We start from the raw sequence: 13,860 nt of genomic DNA on the forward strand, positions 1-13,860 counted from the left end.
CCATAAGTGCAAAGTGAGAAATGCACTCAGATGCACACAAATAAATAAAAACATGAACTTAAATTTTTAAAAATTGGCAATTATATAATTAGTAGACAATTGTGAACACAAAAGACACTATTGCTCTGGGCGCAGTTTTCACTTCAAAGTGAATGACTTATAAGAAACAGACACAAATCATATGTTAGCATAGCACTAACACTAATACTAGTGTGTACTACCAAGACAAGGGGAGATGTGAGCCCGCTGTGTTGGTACATACCAATACCGGGGGGGGAGGGGGGAGGCTGAAGTGAGAGGATAACCAGAAGTACAAGGCTAGTCTCCACTACAAAGCAAGATTCTATTGCATTCTCGCGCACACGTGCACACGTACACACACACTCACACTCTTAGAAGAAGAGACATGTAGACTTAGTGACCAAGATGTCAAAGAACTTCAAGGTAATAATCATCATTTTAGGTGGCACACAGATTAAAATTAAAGTATTTCTAATAACAAAATCAAGTGTAAGAAAGCCATGTTAAACCCAGAAACTATGTAGCCTAAATTACATGACAAAAACATTGCATGGTAAGAACAAGGAAACAGCAGAAAGCTCTTGAGAAGTTCTGTGATTGACAACGCAATTTTTCTACACATCAAGTAGTCAGAAAATATACTGTATATTCTTTTTTGTTTGTTCGCTTTTCGAGACAGGGTTTCTCTACAGAGCGTTGGCTTTGCAGATTTGCTTTGTAGTCCAGGCTGGCCTACAACTCACAGAGACCCACCTGCCAACGCCTCCCTGAATGCTGGGATTATAGGCTTCTGCCACCATGCCCAACTACTGTATATTCTTTATGGGAGTCTGAGTATTTCCCCAAACCTTACCAGCTCAAAAACAATTCATAAAACAATAAGCCACCAGTGAATAACTTGGTCACATGAGTTTTGATTAAAATAATCCTACACAGGGCTGGAGGACAGGGAGGGAGTAATAGCACAGTTGGAGAGTGCTTGGCCACTATGCGCAAAGCCCTGGGACTGATCCCAAGAACCACATGAGTTTGACCTCCAGCACTATATACAATACAGCACAATATGCCAATAATCCTACCACTCAGAAGTGGAAGCAGGACGATCAGAAATTCAAGGTCATCCTTGGCTATTATTACACAGTGTTAGGCCTGCCCACACTACAGCAGGCACAGCACCGTCACAAAACAAAACAAAACAAAAACCTAAAAAGAATTGTACCTGTTGTTGTTCTTACAAAAGCAGTCCATCCTGGCCAGCACTCTCCCTGGACAGAGCTAGTGATGTATAAAGTCACTGATGAAAAGACCACCCTGACTTCAGCATAAAATACTAGAACTGGTGAGAATAGAGCCTGAAATCAACTACCCAAGGGGTAAGGAAAACAATTTTCAAAACCTATTTCTGACAGACACACATTACCTCCAGCTGTGAGGGATGTGCTTTAATCTGCAACTCCTGGTGTGGTTTATCTTCTTACAGGGGTGGGGGTGGGGTGGAAAAGAACACAAAGTGTATATGCTCAGAGATTGGCCATGGCCCATTCAACCGCACACTGCACACAAAGGAAATACTAAGAAATTAAGGCCAACTACAAATAGGACAGTGTAAACCAAACTAATAGGAATGAAATCTTTATACAAGCTTCAGTATGCTGCTTTGTTTTAGGTGTGTAGAAGATTTAACAAGGTCACCGATAAGCATAAATTAAATGGGCATCAAAACAAGAAGACTATATGTAAGTAAGGGAAAGCGTTCCTAAGTCTTATATATTAAGGTGTGTGCTTCTGGGCTATAGGTGAACAGTTTTGCTTAATAAACAGGGACATGCACAGAATAAATGCCCCGTGGGTATACGCGAAACTGCCAGATGAAGAAAAATAAACTGCACATTTGGCAGGTTTTGTTTTCTTATGCCCACTTTGTTGCCTAAACCAGAAATAAACAAGTAAATAAAAGATTAAAGGACAAAGACTAATTATCAGATAGCTATCAAAAGAGGACTAATTTTTTCTTAATCACTGCTTCAAACAAAGCAATCTTACAATTTTTGAAATGTAAAAATTGAACAGATAAGTCTCTTGTCAAACATCCTGCTTCTGGAGAGGACCCAAATTCAGTTCCAAGTAGCTGCAATTAGGGGGCTCCCAAATACCTTAACTCTAGTTCCAGGAGATGGGATCTCCTCCTCTGAATTTGAGGATACCTGCACTCACATATCTGCAAACCCCCTTCTCCAGACGCCTCCTCCTCCACATGTAATTACACAATAAAATAAATCTTTACAAAAGAATCTCTTCTCAACTTACTGCCTCCCCGCACTGTCTGAACAACATTCTGGGTACCGCTGCCCGCTGAGGATGCCAAGGTCAACAAAATGAACACAGTCTCTACCTTTTAAGAAACTTATGTCATGAGTGAGAACCTGTCCAATTAAAAATAACTAGAACATGCATTTCCAATTTTCTGTGAGACGAATATTAAAATATAAAAATTGTAACGATATATAAATATATTACCAAATACATACTTTTTTTTCTTTTTCTGAAGACAACTATATGTAGTCCTGGATGTCCCAAAACATGCGATGTAAACCAGGCTGGCCTTGCAGAGATTTGCCTGCCTGTGCAATTTTAAATGTGCAAATTTGAGTGTTGGGATTAAAGTCATGTGCCATCACACCTGGCTACATATTTTTTAAAAACTTTCATTCTTGTTTTACAACAAATGTCAAATTTGTATTTCAATTCTGACTTGCCACTCTTCAATAGCTAGGCATGGCTATTTTAATTGATGTGGCCATTAGCCACAAGACTATAAATTAGAATTAAGTTTTATTAATGTAAAGACTCCCTATTTCTCCTGTCCAATATAAGTCAATAAGCACATATGGCTACTGAGCACCTACACTGTGGCTAATATAAATGAGGAAAGGGAGTTTAATATTATGTCATTTTAAATACTTAACAGCCAGAGGGGCTGGTAGTTAGCAGACCATCAAATAAACACTGGCAGAAGAAATCACCACGGGCTGGAGAGATGGCTCAGCTGTTAAGAGTACTGACTGCTGTTCCAGAGGTCCTGAGTTCAATTCCCAGCAACCACATGGTGGCTCACAACCATCTGTAATGGAATCTGATTCACTCTTCTGGTGTGCGTGAAAACAAAGTGTTCATATACATAAATAAATAAATCTTAAAAAAAAAAAACACTAGAAGATGCGTGATTAATGGACTCCAATTGCTAGTTGACTACAGAAGAAAAGCCTATTCTGAATAAGCAACAACCAATGGAAAGATAAGGCCTATAGTAAAAGAAAAGAATTCTCAAGGATATTACAATGAAACAAAGACAGCATGGCATAGGCCTAAGCAGGAAAAACAAAACGAAAAAACCCAACCAAACAACAACAAAGATAGTACATTAGAATCAGTGAAGAAAAGCACCCAGGGCCAAAAGAACACCCTCATTAACAGAGTTCTCCAAAATAAGAGTTGAGCTTTTCCCCATTTTCCCCTCAATCGGCAGACCCCAGAAAGTCTAAATCTTCCCTCAAGTTCTAAGTCAAGTCAAATATTGTATCTGTTACACTAGCCATTCCCCTCCTTGGGGATTCCTCTTAACTCCTCAATCTCAGACCAGAATCACAGGACAAACTTTAGGGCAGGGCTGCAGGATGAAGGTGGCTACAAAAAAAAAAATAAGTTCATCATTAGATTTTTGTCAGGTACAATGGCAGGCACTCAGTGTTCAAGAAGATGAGGCAGGGGGATTGTATATTGGAGTCCAATCTAAGATCCACGCAGGGAGCATATCTTAAAAGGAGAATTTTTTAAAAGTTCCATCATGTTGGTGAAACTTTGAAACTCCAAAACCAGGTTGGTAGCACTGATCAACTGTTTACTTCCTTAGAGATACACGATAAAAGCACCCAATTAGTACCTATCATTTCTTTCTTTCTTAATACTTTAAAATCTAAAATGTCCTGTCTATTGCTTTAATTGTATGCTTTTCTTATTCTTAGAAACTCCATGGAATTGCAAGGACCACATCCTGGAAACAGCAATACCCCAGCACTTACCACAAAGTCTGGTGTATATCAGGTGCTCAGAGTGTTGAAAGGAAGGTATAGATACAGGAACTTTCTAAACACACACCAGGGCTCCATGCAAGCCCAGGGAAAGCATTTGTCCACTGAGCCAGGAGCAGGGTCTGACAGATAGCAACCAAGTTTTTGGAGTGAAAGATAGTATTAATACCAAGCCAGTGGTACCGAAAAAACAAAACAGAATCAAGTGTGTATTCATTTTAGCATGTAAATAAAGGTATTTTTATTTTAAAGAAACACTGGGAGGCAGGAGTGGAGAGTAGAGGGGTGAACTGGGGGTAGGGTGGGTTGTTGAAGTTTTGAAGTTTTTGTTTGTGTGAAAATACAGAAGTATCCATGATGAGATGGGGATTGGGAATGCATGTGCCAGAGGAGGCATGATGGAGGTCAGACAACTCCGTGATGGTAGCTTTTTCCTTCTACCTTTCCATGGAAACTGATGATGGATGGACTCAGGTCCCCAGACTTCTGTGGCCTGTCCCCACAGTCAGTATTTTTGATAGAATTGTAATAACCGGTTAAGCATCTACTTTATTTCAATTAATATTTATGTTACTAAAACACTCGTCAGAAGAACACAGAACTATGGATATTTTTTAAAAAAGAAAGAAAAACTTTAAAGAACTGAAAGAAGTGCTAGAGAGATAACTGAGAAGTAAAGAGCCAGTACTGCTCTTACAGAGGATCTGAGTTCAGTTTCCAGCATCCACACCAGCACCGGGCAGCTCATAAGCATCTATAACTCTAGCTCCAAGAAAATGTAGTGCCTCTGGCCGCCAATGACACCTGCCCACTCATGCACACACTGGACCCCCCAATTAAAAACAATAATAAAAATATTTGAAAAGAACTGAAAATTATCTGAGAAGACTACTTTAAATATAAAAGCAGAGTAAAGGCATAAAAATGTAATTGTGCTGGCAAGATGGCTCAGTGGAAAAAGTGTTTGCTATATAAGCCTGAGTTTGATCTCCCAAATCCAAAGTCATATTCTGACTTCCATAAATGTTTCACACCATGCACGTACACATGCACCTCCCACCCAGATCATATACACAACAATCATCTTTTCAATATAAGTACTGGTCTGGAGAGATGTATCAGTGGCTATGAATGCATACTGCTCTTTCAGAGGACCTGAGTTTGGATTCCCAACATCCACATCAGACAATTTACAACTGACAGTAACTCCAGCGCCAGGGGAATCCAACACCCATTTCTGGCCTCCCAAGGAACCAACATTCACTACATGTACAATACAAGTTCACACACACACAATTTTCAAACAAAATAAATCTTTAAAAGATAATTATTAACCAAGATACATTAAAAGTATAAGGAAGGAAACACGGGTTAGGAGGGAAGAGAAAGGAGCAAGGCCTGTAAGCAAATACAAGGCAAATGAAAAGCCAGGAAAAATATTTTCAATACAGACAAAAGGCTGCGATCCTAGACAGATAAAAGGCACAATAAGAAAGATCTTAGAAGTATAAACAATGAATCATGGCCAATTTGAACTAGGACACACTGCAAGTGGATGGTACACATCATATCCATAAGTGCAAACTATCCCACCAAATAATCCCTCACACTCATCACATATGGAAAGCACTGCATCTTAGGTTAAATAAAAATATATTTCACTGCCTTTCTCTTGTAGTATGGCTTTGAAAATATTTTAATTTACTCAGCATGGCTCTGACTTGAAGTTTGCATTGTATTTTTATTGGCACAACCAGTGTAGGTTATATAAACCACAGTAAAACTGTGTCTGAATTTTATCTCATGGATTGAAAAGTCACTGAAGGACTTTGAACCTAGGACTACCATAATCTATAAACACATTCAGCACTGGCAAGACAGCTCAAGTGGGTAAAAGTTCTTGCTGTGCAAGCCTGATGACCTGAGTTTGATCCCAAGAACCCACGTAAACATGGAAGGGGAGAACTGAGTCTACAAAGCTGTCCTCTGACTTCTACACACACATGCTCCCATTCTCACACATCACACACACACACACACACACACACACACACACACACACCCATGCACCATCTTTGAAAAATTAAGGAAATACTGCTCTGTAATTTGTCTGAAGCACATCCTGGAACATTCTTAAACATAAAAAATACTTCAATGTGTGGTTGACAAGTCCTGATGCCTGCCACACACTCATATACCCTTCTCAAAAACTGCAGGATGACACGTGGGTCCCAATGTTTCCCTTAAATGCTCCACCCTCGGGCAGACAATCCACTCCAGCAAAGCCTGTGCCAACTAGGCAGAGAAAGCTTACTACAAGTTTCTTTTGCAAGAGTGTTTAAGGCAAAGAAGACTCCACAGTATTCTGCCAAAGACTAAAGGGAGGGGAGGAGTGGTAGGGAACAGAAAGGGTGGCTTTACAAAACATCACGTGTTTTGTCCAACTTGCTAGTTTTGCACTGAAAGGGTACCAAAGAGTGCCATACTTTCTACAACCCCTTTGAAGGGATTCAGTGTAAAGAGATTAACAGAAACCTTAGTTCCTCATGCAAATATAACAACTATGAACCAACCGATCACAAAGACAATGAGTCCTTTTGATTAAAGAAAGCAGAATTTTTGTTTTGTTGTGAGACAGGGTTGTCTCTGTGTAACAGATCCCTAGCTGCTCTGGACTCAATCTGTAGACCAGGCTGGCCTTGAACTCACAAAGAATTGCCTGCCTCTACCTCCCGAGCGCAGGGAATACAGGAGTGTACCTTGCTTTAGAAAACAGAATCTTAATGTTTTCATTTCTATTTTACTCCTGATTGCCTAAAACTTTCTCCTAGGATCATCAGTATTTACTTTAGACAACTTGTGCAACAACAGCTGGAAGAAGAAAAGTTCGCAGAGTACACTTGTTAGAAGCTAAACAAGAAACACTATCGCAACCGTGGGGTTAGGAGAGGAACACATCATTAAAAAGCAATGAAATGTATGAACCACAAGCCTATACTATCTGTCCAAAGTTCAAAGGGAGAGGAACCTAAAATGACATGGTTTGAAGAGATTAGTATGTGACAAAACTGATTTTAAAAAGGCCAGAGAACGATAAATAAATAAAATCCACAGGTCTAGATTGTTTACCTCAGAAAGACACAGTGAACTGGGGGAGCCCAGATAAGAAACTCATGAGCACATACAGGTTTAGGTAATGTTCTAGGCCTTGCTTTGGGGTGAGGAGTCTGGAATTTTCAACATGTTTTCTCTTTTTATAGTTATAGTACATCATGCATCCAATCTCGTGGCATTAACCATTACTTTTAAGACTTTGTGATATAACTCACATTTAACAAACTACTGTACAGATTTAAAAATCTAGTGAGTTTTGACACTAATTAGAAACAGGAAAAGTACGCCTGCAGTCAAAACAATACACCAATCAAACCTGAAATTTTCCTATCTGTGCCTCTTACCCCTCCTTACACTTTCTTAAATGAAAATTAAGACAACCTGTTTTATCCATTCATCCACGTTCATGGTTTACAAAATTTCTGCCCCCGTAGGCCTGGCGATAACACACAAAACAGCAACTGTCATAAAATACTACATAAATGATCCCAAAAGCCTACGTGGCAATTTACATTAGGAAAAAAGGTAAATTTAGAATCTGGTTTGAAAGTGGCGTTTAATTTCGTTTTTTCTTTTTTTTTTTTTTGTTTTTTTGTTTTTTTTTCCCCCGGAGCCACCAGGTGCTGCCGACCAAGCTGATTAGCATGCACGGCTCGGAGGTGACCCCAAGGCCCCAGCTCTCACAACCCGGGCGACAACTCTGGATGTTGACGGCCGGGCACAGGGCTTGAACCGAGTTGAATCGACTTCGGACGCCACGCTCCGTGCGGCTTGTTTACTCATCAAACCGGGCGAAACTTGGGAACCGCTCTCGGAGGGGCGGAGGGCTCGGAGCCCCGGGGACTCCATCCCAGTCTGCCCTAGCCTCGGCCGGCCAAAGGGACGCGGGGCCCCGGCGGGCGGCCGCGGCTCCGAACCGGCCCCGGGCGCGCCCCCCCGGACCCCGAGCCCGGCGCGCGCCCGCGGAGCCCCGGGGCCGCGCCCTCCGCCGGCCGCCGCGAGGCCACCTGCTGCGCCGCCCGCCGCTTCCGGCTCCCGGGCCGCCCGGAGGCTGCGCCCTCCGCGGCCCGCGCTCCTCACCTGGCGGCGGCCCTCTCCGCCGGACGCGCTGCCGCCGCCGCCGCCGCCGCCTCTCGCCGCCGCTGAGTGAGGACAGGTGAGGCTGCCGAACCCCCCACTCGCTCCCGGCCCGCCGCCGCCGCCGCCGGCCCTCCGTCCGCTGTTTATTAAACTTTTCTGTTTGGCTGCTCGGCCTGTGACGCGGCCTCCGGGGAGCGCTCGCGATTGGCTCGCCACGCGCGCTGACGCGGCAGTCCCAGCCCGCTGCCTAATTATGACCGGCCCGGGCGGGGCCGCGAGCCGGAGGCGGGGTGGGGGCGGGGCCGGAGCGCGGAGAGCGCGGCTATTGGCCGGGGCGTCGGAGGGGCGTGGCATGGAGGTGCTGCTTTCCCCTCGGCCACGCCCCCTGCCTCCTGGAGGTCTGCGGGATAGGCTCTGGCTTCCTCTGTTGTCGCCGCAGGGGCGGAAGGGTCCGGTGCAGGCTCGGTGGGTCTGATGACGTAGCTCCGGGCTCTGCGGCCTCTCAGGTAGTGGCTGGTCTCGTGTGGAGCCGGTGTTCCACCTGCGTAGTGTGTGTGAGGCGGTCTTGAGGTTTTATTGCCCAGGCCCCTTAGGAGACCTGATGGGCCAGGGCCTGAACTTTGCCCTTCGCTGAGCCAGGATTTACCGAGAGCGAGCCCTTGTGTAATGCGCGCACACGCGCCGTGGCTCGCGGAGGCCCCCTGTACTGTCTCGCGGGAGCGTGGATTCCGGTCATCGCTGCCTCTGCACTTGTCGTGCGGGGTGTCGCGGAGGATGGGGCCCTGAGGGTAGGGGTCAAGCATAGTGTGGAGGGTGGGCTTCCTGAGATTACCCAACCCAAACAGGAGTGCCAGGGTCCCTCTCTTGGTTTGAAATTCGTTATGGGTTTGCGCGTTTATGTTGGTGTTTATTTTGGTCACTGTTCCCTTACCTTTGCGTGAAGTTTCTGCCCTACTTCTACAGTAAGTAGGCGTTAATGTTTGCAGGATTGGGAGACAGCTGACCGTGTGTGGTTTGGGCCGCTCTCTGTGGTCCTATGGAATGAGGAGGGGATAGTTATAAGGACACGGAGGTCAGGAAGAATTATTTGAGGAAGAAGTGGCGTTTGAAAAATTCTGACGACTTCTCGAAAATGAAAGGATGCATTCCTGAAGAGTCCTTGGAAGAAACACACAATGCTCTTGTGAGGTGACAGACAAGTTTCTGGAGCAGGGTATTCTAAAATAAACCGGTAAAGCTAAGCGTTACCAGCCACAGTAGCCCAGGCCTTTGTAATTCCAGCATTGGGAGGGAAAGGCAATATCTCTGCGAGTTCAAGGTCAGCCTGCTGTACTTAAAAGTTCCAAGCCTGCCAGGGCTACTTAGTGAAACCCAGTCCCAAATAAATATAAATAAAGCTAAGTACTATGTAAAATCAGAGCAGAGCAGAAAGCCCCCATTCAGGGCCTAAGAGTATTCAAAGAGTGTTTTGAGAAGCATTCAGCTTACATTCAAATTTATATTTAGGGCTGGAGCAATGGCTCAGCAGTTAAGAGCACTTACTGCTCTTGCACAGGACCTAGGTTGGGTTCCCAGCGTCCACACTTTGGCTCCCAACTATCAGAACACTCACATACTTGAAAACAAATACTTAAAGCCGAATGTGGAAACTCATGCCTTTAATCCCAGCACTAGGGAGGCAGAAGCAGGAGCATCCGAGTTCAAGGAGTTCAAGGCCTTTTGACATAGTGGGTTCCCATACACGGCAACAACAACGCACACACACACACACACACACACACACACACACACACACACTTAGAAATAGTGGGATAACCCACTAAGAGAATCTTGCCCAAAAAGATGATCTTTAATGGTGGAGACAAGGCTCTAAGGTAGACTGAGGCCTGTTTTAGGTCAATTATGACAAGCCTAAACAGTCAAAGTGAGTAATTACTTTTAATGAAAAATGAAAACTTTTTATTTTTAGAACTGAGAAGGGAAGAAAAGGAAAGGGTAGATCCTAATAGCTGAAATATGCTGCAAATGGCAGGAGACATTTTGCAGCCTAAAAGAATTTGGAATTCTTTTAGGGCTCACTAGTTTCTGGCCATTGGGTAAAAAAATTATATGAGAAGAATGTAGAATTTTGTCTGGGGTTTAAATTGTTGCTCAGGCACTTTTTGACTTACAACATTGAGCCATATCTAATCCTTTTCAGTCCTCAGTTTTCTGAAGGAAGCAAAGATTTCCCACCTTTATAGAGTTAATTCTAATGGAGGACAAGGAAATAAACCTAATAACAAACATCTGTACATGGTGAATTGTAAGATGATGGGTGACCTAGATGGAGAAGGTAGCCATCTAAATGGAGGCTTAACGGCTAAGGCACCAAGACAGGCCCAAATAGGAAGAGGAAGTTGAAACAAAATTATAAGTGATGAGAGTGTCCTGGCAAGGATTCCAGTGTTAGAGAATTGATAAGCACCATTCTCAGGAACATCAAAAAGCCTTATATTAGTGGGTCCTGTGATCTGGGAAGATGAGGAAGTTGTGAATCAGGTGGACCTGTGAGGTATTGTATATACTGTGGCTCTCACTGTAAGTTAAATGGGCCAGCACAGGATTTTGAACAGAAACATAACATGGAACACCTTAAATTTTAAAGGACAATTCTATGTTGAGAGTAGTCCCCAAAACACGTCAATGTTAGGAGCAAGAACCTCTGTATGGAAGGTTCTCTCTGACTCCATGTAAAAGATAATGGTGACTTAAACTGGGTGGCAACAAGGATGGCCACTGGAAGAAACGAAATTCTAGATATATTTTCAAGGTAGAGCCAACAGTTTCCTTATAGGATGGTACATTTTCACTCTACCTGGAATGTGGAGTGAAGGAGAAATGAATCAAGTAAATCTGAGTTTTGGCTTGTACAGTTGAGAAGTAGGTAGAGCAAGAGAGAAGTCTTGCTATATTTTTTATTTCCATAAATTGCATTAAGGATTACTGTAACCAAGTACCAAGGTAAGATCTATAGTTGGATATTTCATACTCAGGTTTACAGAAGAGTCAGAGAGATTCTTAAGTCATAATGCAGTAGTCAAATAAGTCATAATGCAGTAGTTAAGCCAGGAGAATGATAAAGAAAAGTGACTGGAGAAAAGCAAGAGGTAAGCCCTGGGCTTGGGTTTGAGAATTCACAGACAAGGGCAGAAAGAAGGTGAACACAAAGAAGAAAATAGTGAGTTAAACCAATTAAGAGCAATAGCTCATTCAAGTACAGTTGGCCTAGCTGTAGGGTTTAGCAACATTGAGGCCACATTAGGGTATATAGTTTAGTGCAAACAGAACCTGGTTGGGGTGGTAATAAAACCTTGTTAGGGTTGGAGGGATTTGATATACTGGTGTCTACAAAAGATCTTCTTTAATTGGAAAGGATGTGAGTAAAACATTTTTAATTATTAAAGCTAAATTTATGTACTTATTATGTGTGAAGATCAGAAAAGCAACTTGCTGGAGTTGGTTCTCTTCTTCCACCATGTTGGTCCTGAGACTCAAACTGGCTTGGCAGCAAGGGCCTTTTTCTGATGAGCTGTCTCTCCTTTCTCTGGGCACATTTTTAGGGTTTTGTTTTGTTTTGTTTTTAATCTTAAGTGTGTTTTTATTCCAGGACTTGTCAGGCTAGTAATTGAATTGACACTGACATCTAATACAGTTGTTATCGTGTGTATTTGTTATAAATTTCCAGAGACTGACTTTATATGACCGTTCCAAATCTATTCTGAGACACTGAGCAATTACAGACTATGTAATTGTAACCACTGCTCCTTGTTGGGAGGGTTAAAAAAGACTGAATTATACTTCTCCTGTGACGGTTGCATGACATGTGGCTTTCTTCCAACCTGTCATTGACGCTGAGATCCAACAATAGGAAAAACACACTCCTCTATGATTTGCACATAGAAGAGGAGACAGAAGTAGGGAGCAGTATAGATACACAACATAAACTCCTGACATACTAATAAACAACATCCCTGTAGCACCAAGCCCCTGGTCAGTGCCCAGCTCACAATAGCCTCTTTCCATTATCCTTTCCTGCCCGTCGTCTTTCCAGGTCCAGAACGGAGTGCTCAGTATGTTCTCGTCACAGCTGTTCCATTATCCAAGTCTCAGTTTTTCCTCTGCCTACTGTTGTCCAAACCTTACCTCAATGGTGACAAATATCAATGTTAGAAACTCACCCTTTTTCATTTTAACTATTTTATTGAGATTCAATGCATATACAGTTCACTAGCTTAAAAGATATAATCTATCACTTTTTGACCCATTCATAATTGTATAGCACCACAATCAATTTAGAAAGATTCTATAACACACATACACACACTAACACAGTCCCATGCACACACCCTCACGCCACCAGAAAGAGAAATTGTGTGCCTGTTAGGAGTCGTTTATTATGATCTGAAGATAAAATATCCCCCCAAAGGCTCATAAACTGAGACGAGGTCCCCATCTCGTAACTATTTTGGGAGGTTCTGGAATCTTTAGGTGAAGGGACCCAGCTGGAAGAGGTAGGAGGTCCCTGAGGCACCATGCCCTCTATCCCCCTTCACGTGGTTCTCTGCTTTGTGTCCACACTAAGGTTGAAGCTCCTCCGTATGTTCCCACCACCACATAATTTGGTTCTAGTTCACAGGGTCCAGACATCAGGAACTGAGCCCTCAGAAACCATGACTCAAATTAAGTTCTTTTTTTTTTCCTTAAGCTCTTTATGTCATGTGTTTTGACCATAACAACTAAAAGTAATACAAGCTTCTTTCTTTCCAAATATTTCCCACATTCCATCCCTAGGCAACTACTAAACTACTTTCTGTCATTACATGTTTGCTTTTCTGGATATTTCAGAAACAAAGAATCATAACATGATATGTAGCTGCTTTCATCCATGATGTTTACAAGGTCCATTCATGCTTTACTTCAGTGTTGAATGTCCTTCTTAGTGCTGAGTAATATTCCATTGCATTGATAGCCCATGTTTTATTTATCCATTAGTTAGTATATATAGACATTTGAATTGCTTTTTTTCCATTTTGGGATCAAAATAGTGTTATTTCAAATATTCATGTCTAAGTTTTAATGGGAACATATATGTAGCATATCCTCCTTCTCTTTCTCTTTGAGGCAGGGTTTCTCTGTTGTAGCCCTGGTTGTCCTGGAACTTGCTCTGTAGACCAGGCTGGCCTCAGACTCAGAGATCTACCTGTCTCTGCTTCCAATTTACTACTACTATGTCACTAGGGGTTATGGATCTGTTTTAATTGCTTATCTGATCTTAATTTAATTTTGGTAAGTGATGTATGTCTAGAAAATTATCCATTTCTTTTATATTTCCCAATTTGGTGGAATATAGGTTTGTCCGTATGATTCTCTGGATTTCCTCAGTGTCGTTATGTCCCTCTTTTCATTTTTTATTTTGCTAATTTGGATATTCTCTGTCCACCTTTTAGTTAACTAAGATAAGGGTTTGTCAATCTTGATGATTTTTCTTAAAGAACCAACTCTGTTTTATTGATTC

General features: G+C 42.5%; 1 protein-coding gene and 1 long non-coding RNA gene across 6 annotated transcripts in view; one reads left to right on the forward strand and one right to left on the reverse strand.

Annotated features, from left to right (window-relative positions):
• Positions 1–8,530, reverse strand: part of Zfand6 (zinc finger AN1-type containing 6) — a 68,022-nt gene extending 59,492 nt beyond the window's left edge. For 2 of the 4 annotated variants that reach the window (XM_060367487.1, XM_021660442.2), the window contains exon 1: positions 8,304–8,459. The gene's annotated coding sequence lies outside the window, so the exon portion shown is untranslated. Of the gene's footprint in view, positions 1–8,303 lie in introns of all 4 variants that reach the window. The other 2 variants (XM_021660441.2, XM_060367486.1) reach the window with 2 other exon arrangements.
• A 161-nt stretch (positions 8,531–8,691) lies between these two features.
• LOC132647250 (uncharacterized) overlaps positions 8,692–13,860 on the forward strand; it is a 50,438-nt gene continuing 45,269 nt past the window's right edge. For both annotated transcript variants that reach the window (XR_009585609.1, XR_009585608.1), the window contains exon 1: positions 8,692–8,809. This is a non-coding gene — a long non-coding RNA (uncharacterized LOC132647250). The remainder of the gene's footprint in view (positions 8,810–13,860) is intronic.

The sequence above is a fragment of the Meriones unguiculatus genome, chromosome 14, assembly GCF_030254825.1.
Source record: "Meriones unguiculatus strain TT.TT164.6M chromosome 14, Bangor_MerUng_6.1, whole genome shotgun sequence".
Lineage (NCBI taxonomy): Eukaryota > Metazoa > Chordata > Mammalia > Rodentia > Muridae > Meriones > Meriones unguiculatus.